This window comes from Vigna radiata, chromosome 4, assembly GCF_000741045.1.
Source record: "Vigna radiata var. radiata cultivar VC1973A chromosome 4, Vradiata_ver6, whole genome shotgun sequence".
NCBI classification, from domain to species: Eukaryota; Viridiplantae; Streptophyta; class Magnoliopsida; order Fabales; family Fabaceae; genus Vigna; species Vigna radiata.
In genome coordinates this window covers 18,983,484-19,004,941 of record NC_028354.1, presented here as the reverse complement: position 1 = coordinate 19,004,941, position 21,458 = coordinate 18,983,484, and the positions used below count along the sequence as shown (strand labels likewise).

At 33.5% G+C, this 21,458-nt stretch overlaps 1 pseudogene; it reads left to right on the top strand.

Annotated features, from left to right (window-relative positions):
• Positions 1 to 70: 70 nt before the first annotated feature.
• On the top strand, positions 71 to 13,927 carry LOC106759307 (annotated as a pseudogene).
• The last annotated feature ends 7,531 nt before the right edge of the window (positions 13,928 to 21,458 follow it).

The following is a 21,458-nucleotide window of genomic DNA, read 5'->3' as shown; positions in this document are numbered from 1 at the left end:
ATCATTGTATTAACTTAACGGGTTGCAATATCGGTTTGCGTCTATGGCGTGTCCAGTGGATGATATCAACGGATCACAAATTATTATTTAAAAGAAATATCTAATGAGTAATAAAGTCTAAAGCTGATTGATATTCTTATTTTAAGCGCAGTCAGAAAAGATACTTTGATTTATAGTTTGTATTCAATTGTTGTGGCACAATAAATAACTTGGACAACTTTCAGGTGTATATTTGTTCTCACTTTATAGATAAGGTGGTCTGATTGTAGAATTTTCATTCTTCAACCTTATTGGTAGTTTGTTTTTTAACATGGCAAAATCAAAGTGCTTCTCATTTTTGGATCTCATGATTGTAGAATCCAGGTTTTGAAGTAGTGGCATTCGATGATACAAAATTTCATGAGATGAAAGAACACCCCTCAATGACAAAGATTGTGCTAAATCAACATCTTCCTTATAATTAAACTTTTTAAACCGTTAAGAGTAAAATATTAGAGGTTTTGGAAATTACTACATAAGAAACAAGAATTTGGCAAACACAGCAAACTCTTCAGCAGAGAAGGATGGCCATTCCATGACAGTGTATTTCATAAGCATTCCCAGTATGAGTTAAAAACAATGCCTAAAGGTCTCTTGGAAACAAATATGTCGAAGGCTTTGTCGAAATCGCTACTACGGCGACAACGAGTTCATTGACAAGAACCTGTGTCCCTCACACACCCTCACCGCCTTCCACCTTGATGCCCAATCGTGGGGGGTCAATGTGTAGCCCTACTTGGGCTCCCTGACCAACTTTGCTGCGTACACGGCGGTGCTGAACGCTACGACCGCATCATGGCGCTGGATCTGCCCTCTGGCGGTCACCTCACCCACGGGTACTACACCTCCGACATAAGAGCTTGCGCGGTGCCAGGGCGGGCATGATCTTCTACCGGAAGGATCATCCAGAGAACGCCGTTTATGAATTCGAGGACAAAATCAACTTTGCCGTTTTCCCTTTTCTCCAGGATGGTCCTCACGACCACCAGATTGGGGGCCTCGCCGTGACAACGAAACAGGCCGCGACGCGTGGGTTCAAGGCCTACGCCAAGCAGGTGAAGGCCAACGCCGTTGTGCTTGGCAAGTTCTTGATGGGGAAATGGTACAGTCTCGTCACCGATGGAACGGAGAACCCTCTTGTCATGTGGGATCTCAAACCTCTTGGATTGACTGGTACAAGTCCTATCCATCCATCCATCTCAGAACCCAAAGGTACGAATGATCTAGCCCTGTTTGTTGCAAAAGACGAGTGTCTACTTGTAAATTCCCACATTCGAAGTATACCTGAGAGTATTCGTCATCTGTCATTTGTTGAAAACGATTTGGATGACAATTCAATGAGTTCAAAATCAGTAGGTGTGAGAACCATTCTCTTTCCCAAGGATGGTGTGGGTGCCAAGAGTGAAGCTTTCTTTACATTGGTTTCAAGGTACAAATACTTGCATATTTTGAATTTAAGTTATTCTTCAGTTGAAACTTTGCCTGATTTCATTGGGAAGTTAAAACATTTTAGATCTCTCTGTCCTTAAATTTGTGTCAAATGAATGTTTTTTAAAATCATTCATACTCACTCTCAATCAGTCCGCTACTCTCCGCTCACTCACTCTACAGCTTCTTGTTATGGTTTAGGGTTCCCAATCTCAGTCTATTTTGGCTCTTCTTCCACTTGCTTTCTCCCGCGCTCTCTCTCGCCCTCTCATGCTGTATCGTGTTTCTGCTTCATAGGTTCAGTGATTCTGTTGGGTTTTCTCTTTTTTACTTTGATTTTATTTGGTTTTTGTTTTGATTTGTGGTTAGATTGTATTTGGTTTTTCATCTAAGTCTATCTTTGGTCGAATAGAGTTAAGGTAGAGAAAGATTTCCAGTACCATTCGGTTTTTTGTTTCAACTTTGGTGGAGAAAGAGTTAAGCCCAATGTTGACAGAAAATAGAAACCTGATTCACAATCAGAGGAGATAGCAGTGAAATGCACATTCTCTGCAGCTATTATTAAATCTAGGGCGGAAGACAATATAGACATTATTAGAATAGGAAAATCTTCGGATCTTAATCTTATACATAAGCGGTAAAGCAGAGACTCTTAAACATTTGTGTCATGTAGGTTTTGAATATTTGGGAGTTACATTTTTTATATTGTTTTACTTTTATAGAAGTGTCAATGGGAATATCATAATTGGTTTGGAATAACAACAATGACAAAGGGAGCAGGTTATCTCATGATTTTATACAACATAGGCTAGGCATTTGGTTTTGAAGGTTATGTAAAAATGAACGTGTGATGCACACAATATTTAGCTTGTAAGCGGGCGTGACAGTGCGTCCTTTTCGGATATGCAAAAATTGGATACCATTTCGATTGTGGGATATGCTTTAGGGGCAGCCTGGCCCATTTGCATGTAAACTTTTTCTACATTTTTCATATGTGGGTTTACTGTTTTGTTTACATGTGATGATCAATTTATTGGATGGTATAAGGCAAGGTTACATAACTCATAGCATTAAGTGCATGCGATTGGTTTATATCGAGATATGCATTTGAATTGTTGTTTTTTGTGGGTCCTATTTAGAATATGTATGACTGCAAGGACAATTGATTCCTTGTGTGTGCCCATTTTACTCTCTTTGCATGAATAATGACATGCATGGTGAGGCATGATGCATTCATTGAAAGACGTTCATGGATGAGTCTATAAAGAGATTGAACCCTTTTGTTCGTGTGTTTGGCAAACAAGGAAATTTCATGGTTTTGATATTATTATTAGTTTAAGGAAAATGTATCTTTAACTATTTTTGTTTGGTTTATTTTAAATATTAGAACCAATAAAACAATGAAAAGAGTTATTATAAAATCATATCATTGTCCTTAGTTTAATGTCCCTATGTCCTTTCCATCTGAGGTATTTTTGTTTTAGTGTTATATATATCCAGGATATTGCTATAATTCATGTATTCCAATGGCCGTTGCTTTTATAAAAAATCCCATGCATTTATTAAAAATGTCATTCATTAAAAACTAGTGGGAACACGTTTTTATTAATACATTGGAGTAGAATCACTTGAATTTAAGTTAGCATTATGCCCAGGTCATAATAAATATATAAATATTTAATGTTTTTAATCATATTTTGTTGTATGGAAAGAATATCTAGAGGTGGAAAAGTGACTAATATTGTTGGTGACTCAATTAATCTTGAAAGAATTATAAAATTGTCAACACCCAATTCTGATTGACAAATTAATATATATATATATTTTTTATTTTCGTCTTATTTTATATTATTTTCTTTCATTTTTATTTTATTTTAGGTTTTTATTATTGTGTTTTATTTTTATTTATTTATTTTCGTTTTTATTTTAACTTTTATTTTTGAACTTACTTTTTAAGTTTTAATCATCATTAATTTCTCTTTTCATTTGTTTTTCTAATAAAAAAAATTCTAACTATTAGATAAAAATGTGTGTAATAGTTTGCTTTTAATATAATTAAAAAAAAGAAAAAAAAAGGAAATTGAAAATGAATATACAAGCCACATTACGAACAACTATGGTTTTTGCGTTTTGGTTTTGGCGGGAAGAGCCCTGTGCAATGGGCTAATTTGACAGCTCTACCTGTGCGTGCAGGTATCAAAGAGGAAACTGTTGGGAAAATTCCTTAGCAGTAAATAGAGGGTTTGGCCGGAAAAAGAAAAGGGACAAAATAAAGGAAAATCCTAAGTCAGAAAGGGGGAGCGTTTTCCTGGGCACACATAAAGAAAGTTTGGAGAGACCTCATTGCCGGAGAATAAACACACCACTCTCGATTTCATCTCACCCAAAAAAAACACCGACCATCATCCATTCCCTGTCGCTGCAACTCCCATTCACCTTCAACAGAAAAAGAGAGCTCGCCAAAAAAGAGGAGGAAGCCATCAGAGATACGAAGCTGACAGTAGCAAACGGAGCTCCAAGAGGTAAGTAACATTTTACTCACTTGTGTCTATAATCGAGTAAGCTTGCTGCATTGTATACTTCCTTTTATGCTTACTGTTGCTCTGCTTGGATATGATATTGTTGTGTAGATATTTCCCTTTCTCCGTCATCATCCAATAATCACACTTCTTCTTTAACCTGAAACCTCTAGCCGCATTTTTCTGCCTTTTATTAATGATTTTCACCCTTACCCAGCACCATCATCACCTTCCCAGATCCACTCTTTGATTTCTCTTTGCCATCAAAATCATTAAATGGCCTCCATACATGATTCTGCCCACTGATATCCCCATTTTCATCCTTTTTGTTACACCCTGCTCATAGTTCCCCTGCATTAAAAAAAAACAGAACAAATAGACCAAATCACAAATCTCGTGCCAGTTTATTCAAAATCGTTCCTCTAGAACAGCTCGCCCCATTCATCTTTGCCTTCCCCAATCAACATCCTCGCCACAACCATCCTCACCCACCCCCACGACACACTCATCATTTCCAATCCCAATGGACAAAACATTAAATAATACAAAAATCAACTAAGTAAATGACATTCAAAAACACTTTCTTCCTCCCAATGGACAAAACATCAAATAATACAAAAATCAACAAGTAAATGACATTCAAAAACACTTTCTTCGATAGTGGTGCGGGAGGGTCGCTAGCGTGGGTGGGGATTTTCAGTATTTCAAAGAGAAGAAAAGAAACCCTCGAGTGGAGAGGAAGAAAAGCGGCGATGGTGGCACGGGTGAGTACAGTGACTCCGGCGAGGCTGTGCGGTGGCAAGGCGGCCCACGGAAGCCGCTGGAGTGGCCAGGAGGAGCTGACCCAATGACGATCGTGATTGAGGAAGAAGCTCACCCAATGGCGGCACCAGCGGTGGTGGTTGGCGGTGGCTTTTTGCTACTCCTTGGTTCTGACAAGGTGAAGATGGAGGGGAAGCTTCCCTCTCACGCGTGGAGAAAAGAAGAGAGGGATAAAGCCTGGTGCCGTGGCCGGAGACGGCTCCGGCGTCGAGCGTCGCCATGCGGTTCGCGGCGGCTGGTTGGGTGCCTTTAGGTTTTTGCTCAGAGGCTGGGTCTCCTAGACGCTGAATGCACAAATGGTAAAATGAGGTGAAGTTGGTACAACCCCTAGGGGTTTCTGAGTTGAAAACCTTGGGCCTAAGTTTAGAGGAAACCTTTTTCTTTTCCTGTTTGCACCATTGTTTTCCATACATGCACCCAATTTCTTTTGGGTTTTTTCTGTTTTGTTTGTTTCCCTGCGCACTCCTTTTTCCTTCCTGCACCCCCACTGCCATGTCGGCCTGCCTTTTATTATTTTTAGTTCATATACTCCCAGTTTTGCTAAACCACACCCCTATGTCTTTGTTTTATTTTTTCTTTTTCTTAGGTTTGCTCGTATTTTATTTGCACTTTGTTATTTTGTTATTCTTGATCACTTTTATTTTATTTTAAACACTTACCCTTGTAAAATGTATATAATATGTTTAAAAGATGCATAAAAATTATAAATAAAAGAGAAGAGAACAAAAAATTTACTTATAATGTTTTAATAATATGAGTACTTGTGATCGCTTGTTCTAGTATTTAATACATTTTTTCTTTTTTTTTTAAATAAACAAAAAATAATGAAAATAATGTTTTTGAAAGTATAAACACTCGTGTGGTTGTCCGTATTGTCCTAGTGTCTAATGTTTTTTTCTTTTTAAAAAGTAATTAAAAGTATTTAAATATCATTCTAAAAGTATAACATAAGTACTCATGTGACTATTTGTGTCGGTTTAGTACTCATGACTTTCTTTTTCTCAAAAATACTAAAAAATATAAAATTTTCAAAAATTAAAAACATCTAAATTTAGAAACAAAGAATCTTTTGTCAGAACTACGATGATCTTTGATTCTCTGTTAAGAGCGAATATATACGCAGGATCAAGGCTAGTCTTGGTCAGGTTCACTTTCCCAAAAATCTAAAATTTTCCATCTCTCAAACAATTTTCCCAAACAAACTTTCTAGACAGTTTCAAAAAGAACTACGTAACCTAATTTCTCATTTTGAACGAGAATACGTAGGAGAAAGGTCAATCACTTTCAGGCTCAAATTAAAAATTACATATTTTGTTTCTTTAAAGTGTCACTTTTGGAGATAATTAAACATTTGAAAATCACATCACATTCGCGTATTTAATTAAGGGTACTACTTTCGGATAGACCCTGTAGGGTGCTAGTACCTTCCCTATGCATAACCAACTCCCGAACCTAGAATCTGGTTTTTGTAGACATTGTTTTTCTTTATGGTTTTTCCATAGTTTTTAGAATAACCTATGGTGGTCGTTCCGTCGATTCCAGCTGTGACAGGAGGTATGTAACTTTATTACATATTTATTGCTTTTTTTCATCATTATTAGTTTTTTTTCATGGATAAATTTTCTTATATAAAAGTGTTTAATATAATTTAAACTTTTCTAGAAAATAATCATATTAAATATGATTTTTTTCAAATATATATATATATATATATATATATATATATATATATATATATATATTTTGTAAGGGATGGAAAAATGATTAATACTATTATGGATGTTTAATTAACTTTAAAAGAATTATAAAATCATTATTATTAGGAGGAATGTAACTTTGTTGCAAATTTATTATTTTTTATTATTATTAGTTTTTTTTTCATGGATTAATTTTTTTATTGTTTAATATAATTTAGACTTCTTTAAAAAATAACCATATTATGACAACTTTTAAAAAAAAAACTTATAATCAAGAAAACAAAAAGACACTCTAGTTTATATATATATATATATATATATATATATATATATATATATATATATATATATATATATATAGATATTGACACTTAATGTTTTAATCATCTTATACTGTGTTAAAGGGATTGTAATAGGAGGAGAAACAACTATACTAATATCATTGGCGGTTTTCAATTAACGACGAAGGAGATATAAGATCAACATTACTGGGATTATTAGGAAGCATGCAATTTTGTTATATGTCTTGTGAAATTTAACTTAATTATTTCTATTTTTCAACCATGAATAAATATATGTATTATGAAGTTTACATTAGTTATTAGTTTTATTATAGTTATTTTTTTTTATATTACTTGAAGCTTAAGATATGAATATACTTTTTTTTGTCTACATCTCTTGTTCTCTTGTTGGATTGAAAGTATTGAAGTGCGGGAAGGTAGTATAGAAATAGTTGATGGTACAATTAACTCTGAAATGAACACCACTTTACTAAAAGGTACATATTCTACTTATTTATCATTTTATTTTATTAGAGTTTATACTTAAAAGATGTATTTGTATTTTTCTCTTTATTTAAATATATAAACACTCTTAATTGAAATAACATTCACCAAAACAATGAACTAGGTAATGAAGCATAATGTTGTCATGACTATCCAACAAAGAAATTTAGATAAGTTTATATCCAATATAATAAGGGAAGAAGATGACCTTTAGCAACAATTACAATATCTGAGGTCATAAGGCAAGAAGCGCAAGCGAGTGATTGATGAGCGGTTTGACAAACTCTAAAATATGAAACAAAGAGCTATGAATATAAAAATCTCACTGAATCAATCTGGTCAGCCTAACTTTAATGTGCATGAAGGAGAAATAAGACATCTGAATAAAGGAATGCAAAATCATAAGAAATGCAAGTCTTTTATGCTGTCAAATGAATTTGTTGATAGGGAATTTGAAGGTAATGTCAAGAAGATGTGGAAACTTTTGCGAGATGATCGAGTATTATTGAGGTATATGGAAATGGGGGGTGTCGGAAAAACATTTCTAGCAACTTATATCCAGAGGCAGATAAAAAGAAGCAAATTTTTTTAGGATGTCTGATGGGTAACAATCTTTCATGATTTTAATATTTTCAAAATGTAACAACATATTGCAGAAAAAATTAAGGTAAACCTTTGCGGATATGAAAATGAGAATAGTAGAGCAATAATTTTGGCAGGGAAAAAGAAAAATCAATACTTATTTTGGATGATATTTTGAAATATATCGATTTAAAAAACGTGGAGATTTTTCTTGGAGTAAAGGGTATTAAAGTGGTGATGACAAGTCAGTTGAGACATGTGTGTCAAGAGATGTAGCGTCTATCAGTTAATATGATAGAAATGAGGACTTTCTATGATGATGATGAGTATGGAGAAGCTTGAGAGTTGTTTTTGCTACGACTTGGACACCTTGGAACACCTTCAAAACTTCCTCTTCAAGTGCAAGATATTGCAAGATGTGTTGTAAGTAAATGTGATGACTTACCACTTGCAATAAGTGTGATAACTCGAACCATGAGGGGGAGAACTAGCATCCATGAGTGGAGTTATGCCCTCAATAAATTTGACAAATGGGAGTGACAATGCAGGAAGAAGTGTTAACTTACTAAGATGTAGTTATGATAATTTAGCTAGAAAGGACGTGAAAAAATGTTTCTTGTACAGTGCATTGCTACCTGAATTTTTTATTAGAGAAGATTTGATTCCCATGCTTGTTGATATGAGACTCTTAAATGGGAAGAGAAGTTTGGAGGAAATATTTGACGAGGAAAATGACACAGTGGATATACTCTCATAAATCGTTCATTATTATTAGAGCATGATTCAATTCTAAGAATGCAAAGTTTGGTGAAGAAAATGGCCTGGAATATGTTGAGGAGAGTGACGCTAACACCATGCTTAAATGTAATGAATATATGAAAAACATATCTAACATAGGGGAATGGTTGGAAACAATTTCTCTTGCTAACAATAGTATAGAAGAAATTTCAGAGGACACATCTCTTAATTGTCCACACTTGTCCACCTTGCTTTTATTTGACAATTCAATTGGATATATTCTAGAGTGTTTTTTCACATACATGAATGCTATAACAACAATTGGTTTATCAGAAAAGCAGAACTTAACATGTTTGCCTCGTTCTTTGTCGAAACGTGAGGTCTCTCCCTTCTTTGATGACCACAAATGTTAAGAATTAAATGATATACCTCCATTGGGAGACCTACCATCATTGTTAAAGTTGCAAATTTCAGGTTGTTCCATACAAGCATTATCAGAAGGTTTGAAAAATTTAATAAACTTGAAATGGCTAGATATGTCCAATAAAGTCAATTTGGAATTGGTACCAGGAAATTTTCTCTCTAGTTTGACCAACATTCAGTACTTGAATCTCTGGCATTGTTCGGGAGGTATAGAAGTAAAAGATGTAGAAGGGACGACATATAAAAGTGGAAAGATGAGATTCACAACCCCAAAGTTCAGAGACTTCTCGCGTTCGACAAAGATTGAGGCAAACATGTTAGTTATGCTTTTCTGATAAACCAAGTGTTATTAGAGCACTCATGTATGTCCAATTGAATTGTCAAATAAAAGCAAGGTGGACAAGCGTGGACAATTAAGAGATGTGCCATCTGGAATCTCTTCTATAATATTGTTAGCAAGAGAAATGATTTCCAAATTAGTTGACCATTCCAGTATTTCATATATGCTTTTTATATATTCATTGCATTTTAGCATTGTGTTAGCATCACTCTCCTTCAAGATATTCTATACCATTTTCTTCACCAGACCTTGCATTCTTAAAATTGAATCATGCTCCAACAATAATGAATGATTTATGAGTTTATCCATTATGTTATTTGCCTCATCAAATATTTCCTCCAAACTCCTCCTTCCATTTAAGAGTTCCATATCAACAAGAATCATAATCAAATCATCCCTAACAAAAAAAAACTTAGGGAGCAATGCATTGTATAAGAAACATTTTTTCACGTTCTTTTTAGCTAAATTATCATAGCTACGTCAGTTAAAACTTCTTCCTCCATCTCCTTTCCCATTTCCCATTTGTCAAATTGATTCAGGGCATATCTTCACTCATGGATACTAGTTTTCCCTTTCATTATTCAAACCATCACGCTTATTGCAAGTGGTAAACTATCACATTTACTTACAACACATCTTGCAATATCTCGTACTTGTAGAGGAAGTTTGGGAGGCGTCCCAAAGTGTTGAAGTTGTAGCAAAAACAACTTCCAAGTTTCTTCATATTCATCATCATCATAGAAAGCTCCCACTTCTATCATATTATCTTATAAGCACTACATCTCTTGACACACATGTCTTAAGCGACTTGTAATGACCACTTTAATACCCTTTACTCAAAGAAGAATTTCCACATTTTTTAGATCGATATATTTCCAAGTATCGTCCAAAATAAGTACTGTGTTTTTTATTTTTCGCAACTTTGATGCCAAAATTATTGCTCTACTTTTCTCGTTATTATATCCGTAAAGGTTTACCTTTATTTCTTCTGCAATGTTCTATTGCAATTTGGAGACGTTGAAATGATGACAAACAGTTACCCATAAGACATCCTCGAAAATTTTGCTTCTTTTTATCTCATTGTATATATAAGTTATAAGAATGTTTTTCCGAATCCTCCTATTCCATATATGCCAATAGTGAAAACTCGATCATCTTGCAAAAGCTTCCACATCTTCTTAACATTTACTTCGAATTCCCTACCAACAAATTCATTTAACAACAGAAGAGACTTGCATTTCTTATGATTTTGCATTCCTGTAATTAGATGTCTTATTTCTCCTTCTTACACATTGAAGTTAGGCCAACCAGACTTATTTAGTGAGTTTTTTACATCCATAGCTCTTTGTTTCATATTCTGTAGTTTGTCAAACTACTCATCAACAACTCGCTTGTGCTTCTTACCTTCTGACTTTCAGATATTGTAATTGTTTCTTAAGGTCATCTTCTTCACTTGTTAAATTGGATTTAAACTCATCTAAATTTCTTTGCCGAGTAGTCATGATAGCATGACTAGACTCTGTTTCATTACCTGGTTCATTGTTTTGGTGAATGTTATTTCATTTAAGAGTGCTTATATATTTAAATAAAGGAAAAAAGTACAAATATATTTTTAAGTACAAACTCTAATAAAATAACAAAATGAAATGATAAATAAGTAGAATACATAGCTTTTAATAAAGTGGTGTTGATTTTAGAGTTAACTACACCATCAACTATTTCTATACTACCTTCCACCACTTCAATACCTCCCATACAACAAAAGAACCAAGAGATATAGACAAAAAAAAAATCTATTTGTATCTTAAACTTCAAGTAATATAAAAAAAAACTATAATAAAGGTAATAATTAAGGTAAACTTCACACTACATATATTCATGGTTGAAAAATAGAAAAAATTAAGCTCACTTTCACAAGACAGCCATATAACAAAGTTGCATGCCTCCCAAAAATCCCAATAATGTTGGTCTTATATCTTTGTCATCTTAATTGAACCACAAACATTATATCTAAATTATATTAAATACTAAGAAAATTAAGCAATGAAAAAAAAAAACTAATAATGATGAAAAAATAATAAATTTGTAACAAATACCTCTTAATAATTATAATTTTATAACTCTTTTATAGTTAATTAAACAACTAAAACAGATTAGTGATTTTTTCATCCCTTACAATATATATATATATATTAAGTATCTATTTTCGTTTTCTTAGTTATAAATTTTTTTCCTAAAAAAATCATATGAATATTTTTTAAAAAAGTTTAAATTATATTAAACACTTTTATGTAAAAAAATTAATTTATGAAAAAAACTAATAATAATAAAAAACAATAAATATGTAATATAGTTGCATACCTCCTAATAATGTTATTATGATGGGAGATTCCATTGAAAATTTAGATTCTTCGAGACAAAATATTGGAGAATTGCAACATATCCAAACTCACCTGTTTCTGTTGGCACTATCTCTTGGCTACGGAAATGTACTTCTAAGATTTTTAAAATCTCCCCAATTAGTAAATTTGATACAAAAGATCCTGGTTCTCCAAAAGATGTTGAGAAAACTAACAGGGAAGATTCACCAGGAAGAATTCCTGACCATGAAAATGAAGCAGAGTTGTCGTTTGATGTTGTAAATGATTCTTTTGATGGTCGGAGGTTACTATCTGGCAATGACATCAGAGAAGTTGAAGCTGCCGATCAAGACCCTAGAGTTGAAACCCAGAGCAACGTTGACAGTAAGGCACCAGAAGATTCAAAGGCTGGGCAGCAGCAACCTAGCAAGGGAGGGGGAAGAACCAGAATAATGCGCACACACACTGTGAAAGCTGTTCTCAAAGAGGCTAGGGGGGTATACTTGGGGAAGCTGCTGAATTACCTGCGGAATCTGTGGATAATCATGAAACTGAGTTTACAAATGGAAATACTGAGGATTCTGCCAATGTGGATTCTGAAAGTCAGAGACCATCCAATAGAAGAACGGCAATGAATGTCAGGAAGCGTAGCCGGGTTCAAACATCTCAAATGACTGTAAGTGGGCATGATGGAGATGCCAGTGAAGGACATTCTGACAGTGTCATACCAGGGCAGCGCAAAAAAAGGCGACAGAAGGCTGCGGCTCCACCTGCACAAACTGCTGGTGAAACAAGATATAACTTGAGACGACCCAGAACGTTAGTATTCTGATTTAGAACCAGTTTCCATTTTGTTTTTGAATGTGAGCAAATGCTTTTCTATATTGCTATTTACCGGCTTACTCATATGGCTGAATTTTTATAGTGGAGCCACGAGACTTCCACTAGAGCTTCTTCCGCTAGAGCTATGTCTGCTAGTGGCAAGGAAAGTGAAGGAGAGGTTGATCGTGTAAAAGATACAGAAGAGGAAATTGTTGACTCAAAAGTTTCTCATTCACTTTCGGTGGGCATTACTAATGAGAATGGTGGAAGCATACATCTTGAGCAGGTAAGCATGGCGTAATTTTAAATAGAAACTCTTGCCATTGTGAGAAAGAGAACTATAAAATATAGACTATTAAATCATTTTTTAATAGTCTAAGATTTAAAGATAATTGCTCATTATTTTTTTCAGTGGTTATATGATCTCTAACTCGTAATTTTTGACCATCCATATATATTGTATGACTCAGACTTAAACTTCTCATAAGAATTCTCATTTCGTAATACACATTAAAAGTTGGGCACACACAAAAACAATTACATTATGAATCGTTGAACTATTGAAAATTGGGAAATTAATAGTAATAGGACCGGATCTCAACAAGTTTTGAATGTTTGGATGGAACATATGGTATTATTTGTTGATAGTTTTAGGCATTCGATAGTGTAGCTAGAGTTTAGATATTGGATTTTAGCTACCTCCCTTGAAAATTGATTGTATCCAAATGTTTGTATCTCTTCTGCCAAATGTGATTCTTTGAACTTAACGGCTGTCTCTGTATCATTGTATTAACTTAACGGATGGCAATTTCGGTTTGTGTCTATGGCGTGTCCTGTGGATAATATCAACGGATCACAGATTACTATTTAAAAGAAATATTAGATTAATTTTATATTTAAGATAGAGTAAAGTATAAAGTTGATTAATATTCATATTCTAAGCGCCGTCAGAAAAGATACTTTGATTTATAGTTTGTAGTCAATGGTATTTTCAGTGTATATTTGTTCTTCGAATTTTCATTCTTCACCCTTATTGGTAGTTTCTCTCTCAACATGGCAAAATCAAAGTGCTTCTCATTAGTTTCCTCCCTTCCACAACCTTGTAATTTTCACCTAAAACCAGTAAGCCGAACCAAGATGAACGAGTGCATGAGATGCGTGGAGAATATAATACAAGATAAAACTCATGCATGCATGCACCAATACAATGCATATTCATGTTCAAAAGGCGATTATTCATTCTCACAACTTAACCAAAATAGAAGCAGGGATAGCGGGTATAAGAAAGCAAACATTTCCATCTGTACACTATCAAAGGTTCCGACACTTAAGAATCTAAAATAATATACATGCACTCACAAGTGTTAACATTAAATTTCGTTTAGATGAATGGAATTTATTTTTCAAAAATAAAAAGTAGGTGTTTAATTAACTTTTAAAAAGTTGTAATGAAAAGAGGTAGAAATAATTTTTTCTTAAATAATAAAAATTTAATTTAAAATAATTTAATAAAAATTAAAGAAAAGATTCAAAAATGAGAAAGTTCATTTTCGTTAAAAATGATAAAAGGAGAAAGAAGAGAGAGAAAAATAAAATAGAAGTGGGTTTAGAAGAAAAACTAAGAGAAGACTTTCTTTTTCGTTTTTGTTTTCTAGGCCCAATTATGTTTTGTATTTCTCTACAACTTTAACATATTGGGTTAACAATCCAATTCCTTTTTAATACTCACACCTCCGGTTTAACACGTGAGTTTCAATGTTTGTGGAGAGTAAACGAACAATTATGGGAACAATCAGGCACACAAGTTTTATTCATTATCTCATCCATGATTCCATCATCCTCCTCATTCTTCTCCACTCCACCGACAACCATTGTCACTCTAAAAAAAACATGACGCCTTTAACGTGCATGATCTCCTCTATGCGGTTTTCCGATCTTCCTATTCGCCAATTCTAAAATACAATATAGAAGGCACACTAATCTATCCAACTTCATCATCGATCTTCATTCTCTACTGCTAGATCACCAAAGCTATGATCTTCTTCACACTATTTTCACAATATTTGAGTAATCAATTTAGTGTGAAAAAATTGTTGTAGTGGTAAAAGAAAAAGATGACGGAGATCATTCTTCAAGAATAAATTTGATGATGACAAAAACAAGTTTAGAAACTTAAAAATGACAAATATATTGAAAAACTTATATTTTGTTTATGTATTTAATTGAGCTTTTGTAATAAGTTATATATTAGTTTTTGTTATAAGAAGTCATATATTATTAAATATTCTGGACTATGACTATATACTAAAGAGAATAGATTCTTGTTGGAGTTATCACAATAACCAAATAAAAAATACATCTCAAGTGACATTACTATACAATCCCTTTTAATTTTAAGTTATGTTCAAACCTGAGTATAAGACTTCATTTATGATAAACAAAAAGTGTGTGTGTAAAGGGAGAATGTAATGCTTATCCCAAATCTCACTTGCAAAACAACCAATTTATTTTTTCTAGAAAAATATAAATATTTCTTCTACCTTAGGATTCAAATCTGGCTATAAAACCCCACTCATGATATCTAAAAGGTGTATGCAAAAATAGAGAATGTATTGCATATCTCAAACCTCATTTATAGAACAATTAAAAAAAATTTCTAGAAAAATATTAATATTTCTTCTACCTTAGGATTCTATATCCTATAATATAATTATTCCAAACATCAATACATACAAGAATATATATGTAGACAATGATTCCAAACATTAAAAGAGATAAGGATATAAATACACAAAAAAAATAGAAAGAAAAACCACATCAATTTTGCATATTCAATTAAATACGAATGACTCTCTAGAGTCTACGACAGAGTCACCATATGTCATAATTGAAAAAATTGTCGATGATGAATAAAACAAAAAGATTTGAAAATGGGGGATTAAAAGTCACTATAGTTTATTATGGAAAACTTATGAAAAATCAAGAAAAAAAAAAAGCAAACTCAACGGAAACCAAATATTAGGTCTAGGAGTCGGTTACGCACAGGAAATGTGTCAACATCCAATAACTCTCGCCTAACAAAGCCATCATCAACGACATTCGTTAGAGCCAACCCAAGGTCGCATCACTTTTGAGCCCAATCTTCTTTCCATTTGTTTTTTGCAAAAATTGTGCATAAGCCCCTAGCACAGTTAGCACACATGCTTCCTTTGTCTCCAACCCTTATAGTTTCCAATAACACCGATTGGAGCTTGAGCCACTATTAGTGTTGACGGAATTCTCTGAGCACTTCCTCTTATCAAGTGCAAGTCGTGTGACCAATACATGAACCCTAAGGCTATTGTTGTTTCTTCCATGTGTTTTATTTTTTGTTTTGATGCTCTTCACTGCTTGGATTTGTGATTCCCTCTAATATTGTGTGCTCTGATGTGGGGATGTTAAAGATGGAGGAAAAAGAGTCATGAAGTGGTTTAGTTTGCTATAGAGATGCCAAAACAGGCCACCCGGCCCGACCTCACAGGTTAACCACTTAGTAAGTCAACCCAACCCGACTCACTTATTAGTAAGCTTAAGAAATTTGAGTCTGACTCAACCCACCAGAGGTTGTTGGGTTAAACGAATTGACTCACTTAATTAAATAATTACAACTATTTTTTCTTCAATCTAACATTATTTTTAATATGTAACCAAAATCCAAAAAGCCCAAACCTATTTGAATTTTTTTTCTCATCTTAGACCATACATAAATCATTTACCCTAAAATTTGTCATGGATGTGGGTCTCTCTCCCAAAAAAATTAAAAAAAAAAAATAAGTTGTTTGTATTTTGTGTTGGACTGTTAAGTTAAAAGTGAAGTGGGGTTTTTTAATGTTTGAGTTTGTGAGTCGGGTTCTTAGTAGACCGAGTCTATTTTGGGTTGTGGTGGGCTAGATTGACTCATGAGTTTTAATCCATTTTGACAGTTTTTGTTCTCTCTGTGCATTGTGATGTGAGTTTGTTACTCTATGTGTATTGTGATGTTAGGTTATATAGGTATTTGGAGATGAAAAATGAAGATTGGTTGAGATGAAAAAAGGTGTGAGAGGTTGGCTAATGGCATAGAGGATAAAAAAGAAGACGGTGTGGTCGGGAGACAAAAGAAATAATGTTGTGCGTGAAATTATAGGGTAAAAGAATAAGGTAAAATATACATTTCATAGCAAAGCAAATTCTGAGAGTTCATGAACATCCAAATATAAAAAATAAAGTACATACATGCTTTCAACCAAACAAAGCATATCTTCATTTTATAAACAAGTAAAGTACAAAAGGGAGAGCATACTTGACTTTTGGTGTATGCTCCTTTTTGTTGTTGCTTACTCTCTTCATGCCTGAATTTCATTTGGATGAAGGTAAAAACTAGTAGGTTAGATAATTTCTTCTCCTGTCCTCATTCACCGTTCATTTCTCTTCATTATTCTTTTACCCTCTATGACTAAAACAACATATCCTAGAATGCGTATGGTTTATGGAAAATAAAGAAAAATTCAAACCTCAAGAAACATATTTGTGCCTCCTTTCTACTCATTGTCCTTTCATCCATGGAAAAATTATTGCTCTACTATTCTTATCATCATATCTGCAAAGGTTTAAACATTTACCCATAAAATGCTTAGGAACAAGATAATAAAGTTTAGCGTACAAATGTTTAAATATTGTACGCGTATGTCCACACTACACTAGAAAATATATTTATTTTGATGTATCTTTCAAGCTTTACATATGATTGCTTATATAGCTAAAAAGAGAACAACATCTAACAATACATAGCGATGTGGGACTGAATTAAATCCCACAATACTATCACAGACATCCTTGAAGGTTTTTCATCTATTTATCTCAATATGGACATATGACGCGAGGAATAGTTTTGAATGATTGTAGCTCTCCAACTAGATAAAGGGAGCAATCAAGCCGAGGTTCTAGTTCCTTTTTTCTTTTTCCCATCTTTCTATTCTCGTTTCTTCTTCCTCGTCCAGAAGCTATCAAATCCTAGGAATCAGTTATGTAATGGGACATGAGAGGGAGCATTTTATGTTCGGAGAGAAACGAAATTAGTGGAGTTAATAAGGGGAGAATCGGTTTCAAGGAAGGAGATAGAATCCCAGGTTGGTGAGAGTAATCTTAGGTCTTGATGATGCGTGCTTTATGAGGGAGGAACGAATTCTGGTATGGGAAGCTAAATTGATTATAGTTATTTAATCTTGTTTATCAATGTTCGTACTTGTGTTTTGGTTTTGGAATGCATGCTATGTTGATATTAAGCATATGATTGTCTGGAAATGTGACTCTGATGAATATGGGTGTTGTACGAGTTGGTATCTTCTGTTGGGTAGTTAATATGGGCAATAAATCTTCTGTACTAGGAGTGTCTAATTTGGTTACTATTATCATGTTCACCTTCATAATCTTCTTCTTTATCTTCATTTTCGTCTTCGTCTTCGTCTTCATCCTCATCATCCTCATCTTCATCATCATTATTTTTTATCATTATCATCATAAGTCATTGCAAATATATGTTCCATTGAATCACAATGTGATGTAGTTAATGTTTCCAAATTTTGAAGGTATTGCACTAATCTTCATATCATCAAAATCTCAATTCTATGACGTTCATAGAAATACAAGGTTTTTGAGATGAGAAACATGCCTCTCGAAGGCAACTCTTTACAACTGGTGGTTAAATTAGCTAAATAATCAAACTACAAAGATTGGAGGTTTTAGATACTGGTGCATAAGGAACAAGATGAACAAAACAAGCTTGTAAGTTTTGTCCAATCACAAATGCAAATTTCCTCCAAGGTAGAACTATCATTTGATGACAAAGCATCACATAAGCATACCCAATAATTATTGCAGTCTAGTAATAATTTCAGAAGGTCTCTCGAGAGTAAATGTGACAATTTTTTACAATCTATAAAAGACATAGTTCGACATCAAATGTGAAAAAACAAGATTCACGACCCTGAAGAGGCATCTTATGCCCGTTGTGCTTCCAATCCAGATCATGGATTAAATAAGTTTGAGGTCCATTAGCATTGTACAAGATTTCTCGCACATAACGATTGAGATTATCCTTATCGACAAATGTTCCTGCAAAACATTCAAACATTGTCATCCCTTCTCCACTTCTTCTACTTCTATACCTCCCAAACAATGCAAGAGATTCAAATATTGAATATTGGTCAAACTAGAGAGAAAACTTTCTCTTACCAATTCCAAATTGACATTATCGGACAGATCTAGCCATTTCAAGTTTATAAAAATTTCAAACTTTTGGTAATGCTTCAATGGAACAACCTAAAATTTAAACCCTTAACAATGATTGTAGCTCTCCAAGTGGAGGTATATCATTTAATTTTGAACATTCATGGAACATCAAAGAAGTGAAAGACATCACGTTCGATAAAGAACGAGGCAAACATGTTATGTTTTTATGATAAACCAAGTGTTGTTAGAGCATTCATGTATGTGAAAAAAAAATTTGGAATATGTCCAATTATATTGTCAAATAAAAGCAAGGTGAGTAAGCGTGGAAATTAAGAGACGTGTCCTTTGGAATTTATTCTATATTATTATTAGTAAAGAAACTATTTTTAAATCAATTGATAATTCTCGTATGTCGGATATGTGTTTTATACATTCATTGCATTTTAGGATTGTTATAGTGTCACTCTACTTTAAGATATTCAAGGCCATTTTCTTCAACAAACCATGCATTCTTAGAATTGAATCATGCTCCAACAATAATGACATGTTTAATGAATTCATCCACACATTTCCCTCGTCAAATATTTCCTCCAAACTCCTCTTTCCATTTAAGCGTCTCATATCAACAAGCATTATAATCAAATCTCCTTTAATAAAAAATTTAGTTAGCAATGCACTAAACAAGAAACATTTTTTCACGTCCTTTCTTGTTAAATTATCATAGCTACATCTACTAAAGTTAACACTTCTTCCTACATCGCCACAACCATTCCCCATTTGTCAAAATTATTCAGGGCATATCTTCACTCATAGATGTTAGTTTTCCCACTCATGGTTGAGCCATCACAATTATTACAAGTGACACATCTTGTAATATCTCACACTTGAGGGGGAAGTTTCGAATGTGTTTGAAGGTGTCCAAACAACTCTTAATCTTCTTCATTCATTATCATCATCATAGAAAACCCTCACTTTTATCATAGTAAGTGACATACAATTCATCCTTTGACGCACATGTTTTAAGCGACTTGTCATGACCACTTTAATACCATTAAGTCCAAGAAGAACTTCCAAAATTATTGCTCTACTATTTTCATCATCATATCTACAAAGGCATACATTTATTTTTTCTACAATATGCTTTTACAATTTGAAAATGTTGAAATCCTGAGAAACAGTTACCCATAAAGATAATAAAAGAAGAGAAAGAAATATAGACACAAGAATTTAACATGGTTTAGTGTTGAAAGGCTTTTGGTCGCACAAAAGTCAACAAACCTAAATTCCCCACTAATGTAGTATAGGGGCAACCTAGGGTCTAATCCAAGGACTTGGTTCTTGTTAAGTTTTAGAAAAGTAGAATTATGCCTAATTATGTATTTACTAAGACTAGGTGGGGAAAGAAAATATGAAACTAAAATCTAAAAAGAGAAATTAAAAGAATTAAAATCTAAGTACAACTAATGGAAGAGTAGAAAGAAAACAATGCATGATATCTATCCTATATTACAGTAACTGATGTCACCCAGTGCACGTACTCTTTACAATGTTACAAAACCCCCTTTTATAGGGAAAAATCAAAAACAGAAAAGAAAAGAAAGAAGGAGAAAGGGGAAGAACCGCCAACGGTCTTTGGAAGCTTCTCGAGTATCTTCAACTAACTTCTGCTCTTCAATCGTCGATTCACCACGTGTTTCTCTTCTGATTCGCTTCCGATTANCTTCTTGGGCTTTCTTCCTCTGGGCCGTGAGTCTCTAATCANGCTCTCTGCTTCGATGCTCTGCAACTCTCTTTTCGTAAGAACCCTAGCTTTGGATGCTTCCTTTCTCTCTTTTTTCTCTCGCTGGAACGAANGAATGCTTTTCTCCAAATGAAGTCCTGAGCCAAGACCCCTTCAAAGGCAACAGATGTAAAACGCNGTCGTTGCACTAAAGTTTAGCCCCATTGCAGCAGTTTCACTAATTGAAGCCCAATCCACACCAGCGGCCCAATTCAGCCAAGTTAAATTCTTTTTTTTTTTTTCCTGCAAACATTAACATCTCAATTTAAAAAGAATAAACTGGTAAAAAAAATATGAAAAATAAAGCCTAAAAAGAATTGAAATTTTATTTTTAATTTTCTGAATATTTTTTCTAAGATAAAATTCCTAATTATTACGAAAAACTATTTTATTTAACTAAAAATGGAAAATTAACACTATTTTAACAAAAGCTCTAAAATTAAGAAAATATGCTAAACTAACCTAATTCTAGAAAATTAGAAACAAAAAACAAACTAAAATTAACTTCTAAACACAAGAAAAGAGGGAAAAATTGAGAGTTATCATTTAGCGTACAAATGTCTAAATATTATACACGTACGTCCATACTACATTAGAAAGTATATTTATTTTCATTTGTCTTTCAGGTTTTACATATGATTGCTTATATAATCTCACAATACTTAGTGATGTGGGACTAAATTAAACCCCATAATACTATCAAAGAAATCCTTGAAGGTTTTCAATCTTTTTATCTCACTATGGATATATGACGCTAAATCAATTGACCATTCTCGTTTGCCAAATATGTTTCTCATATATTTATTGCATTTTAGAACTGTGTTAGTGTCACTCTCCTTCAAGATATTACATGCCATTTTCTTCATCAAACCTT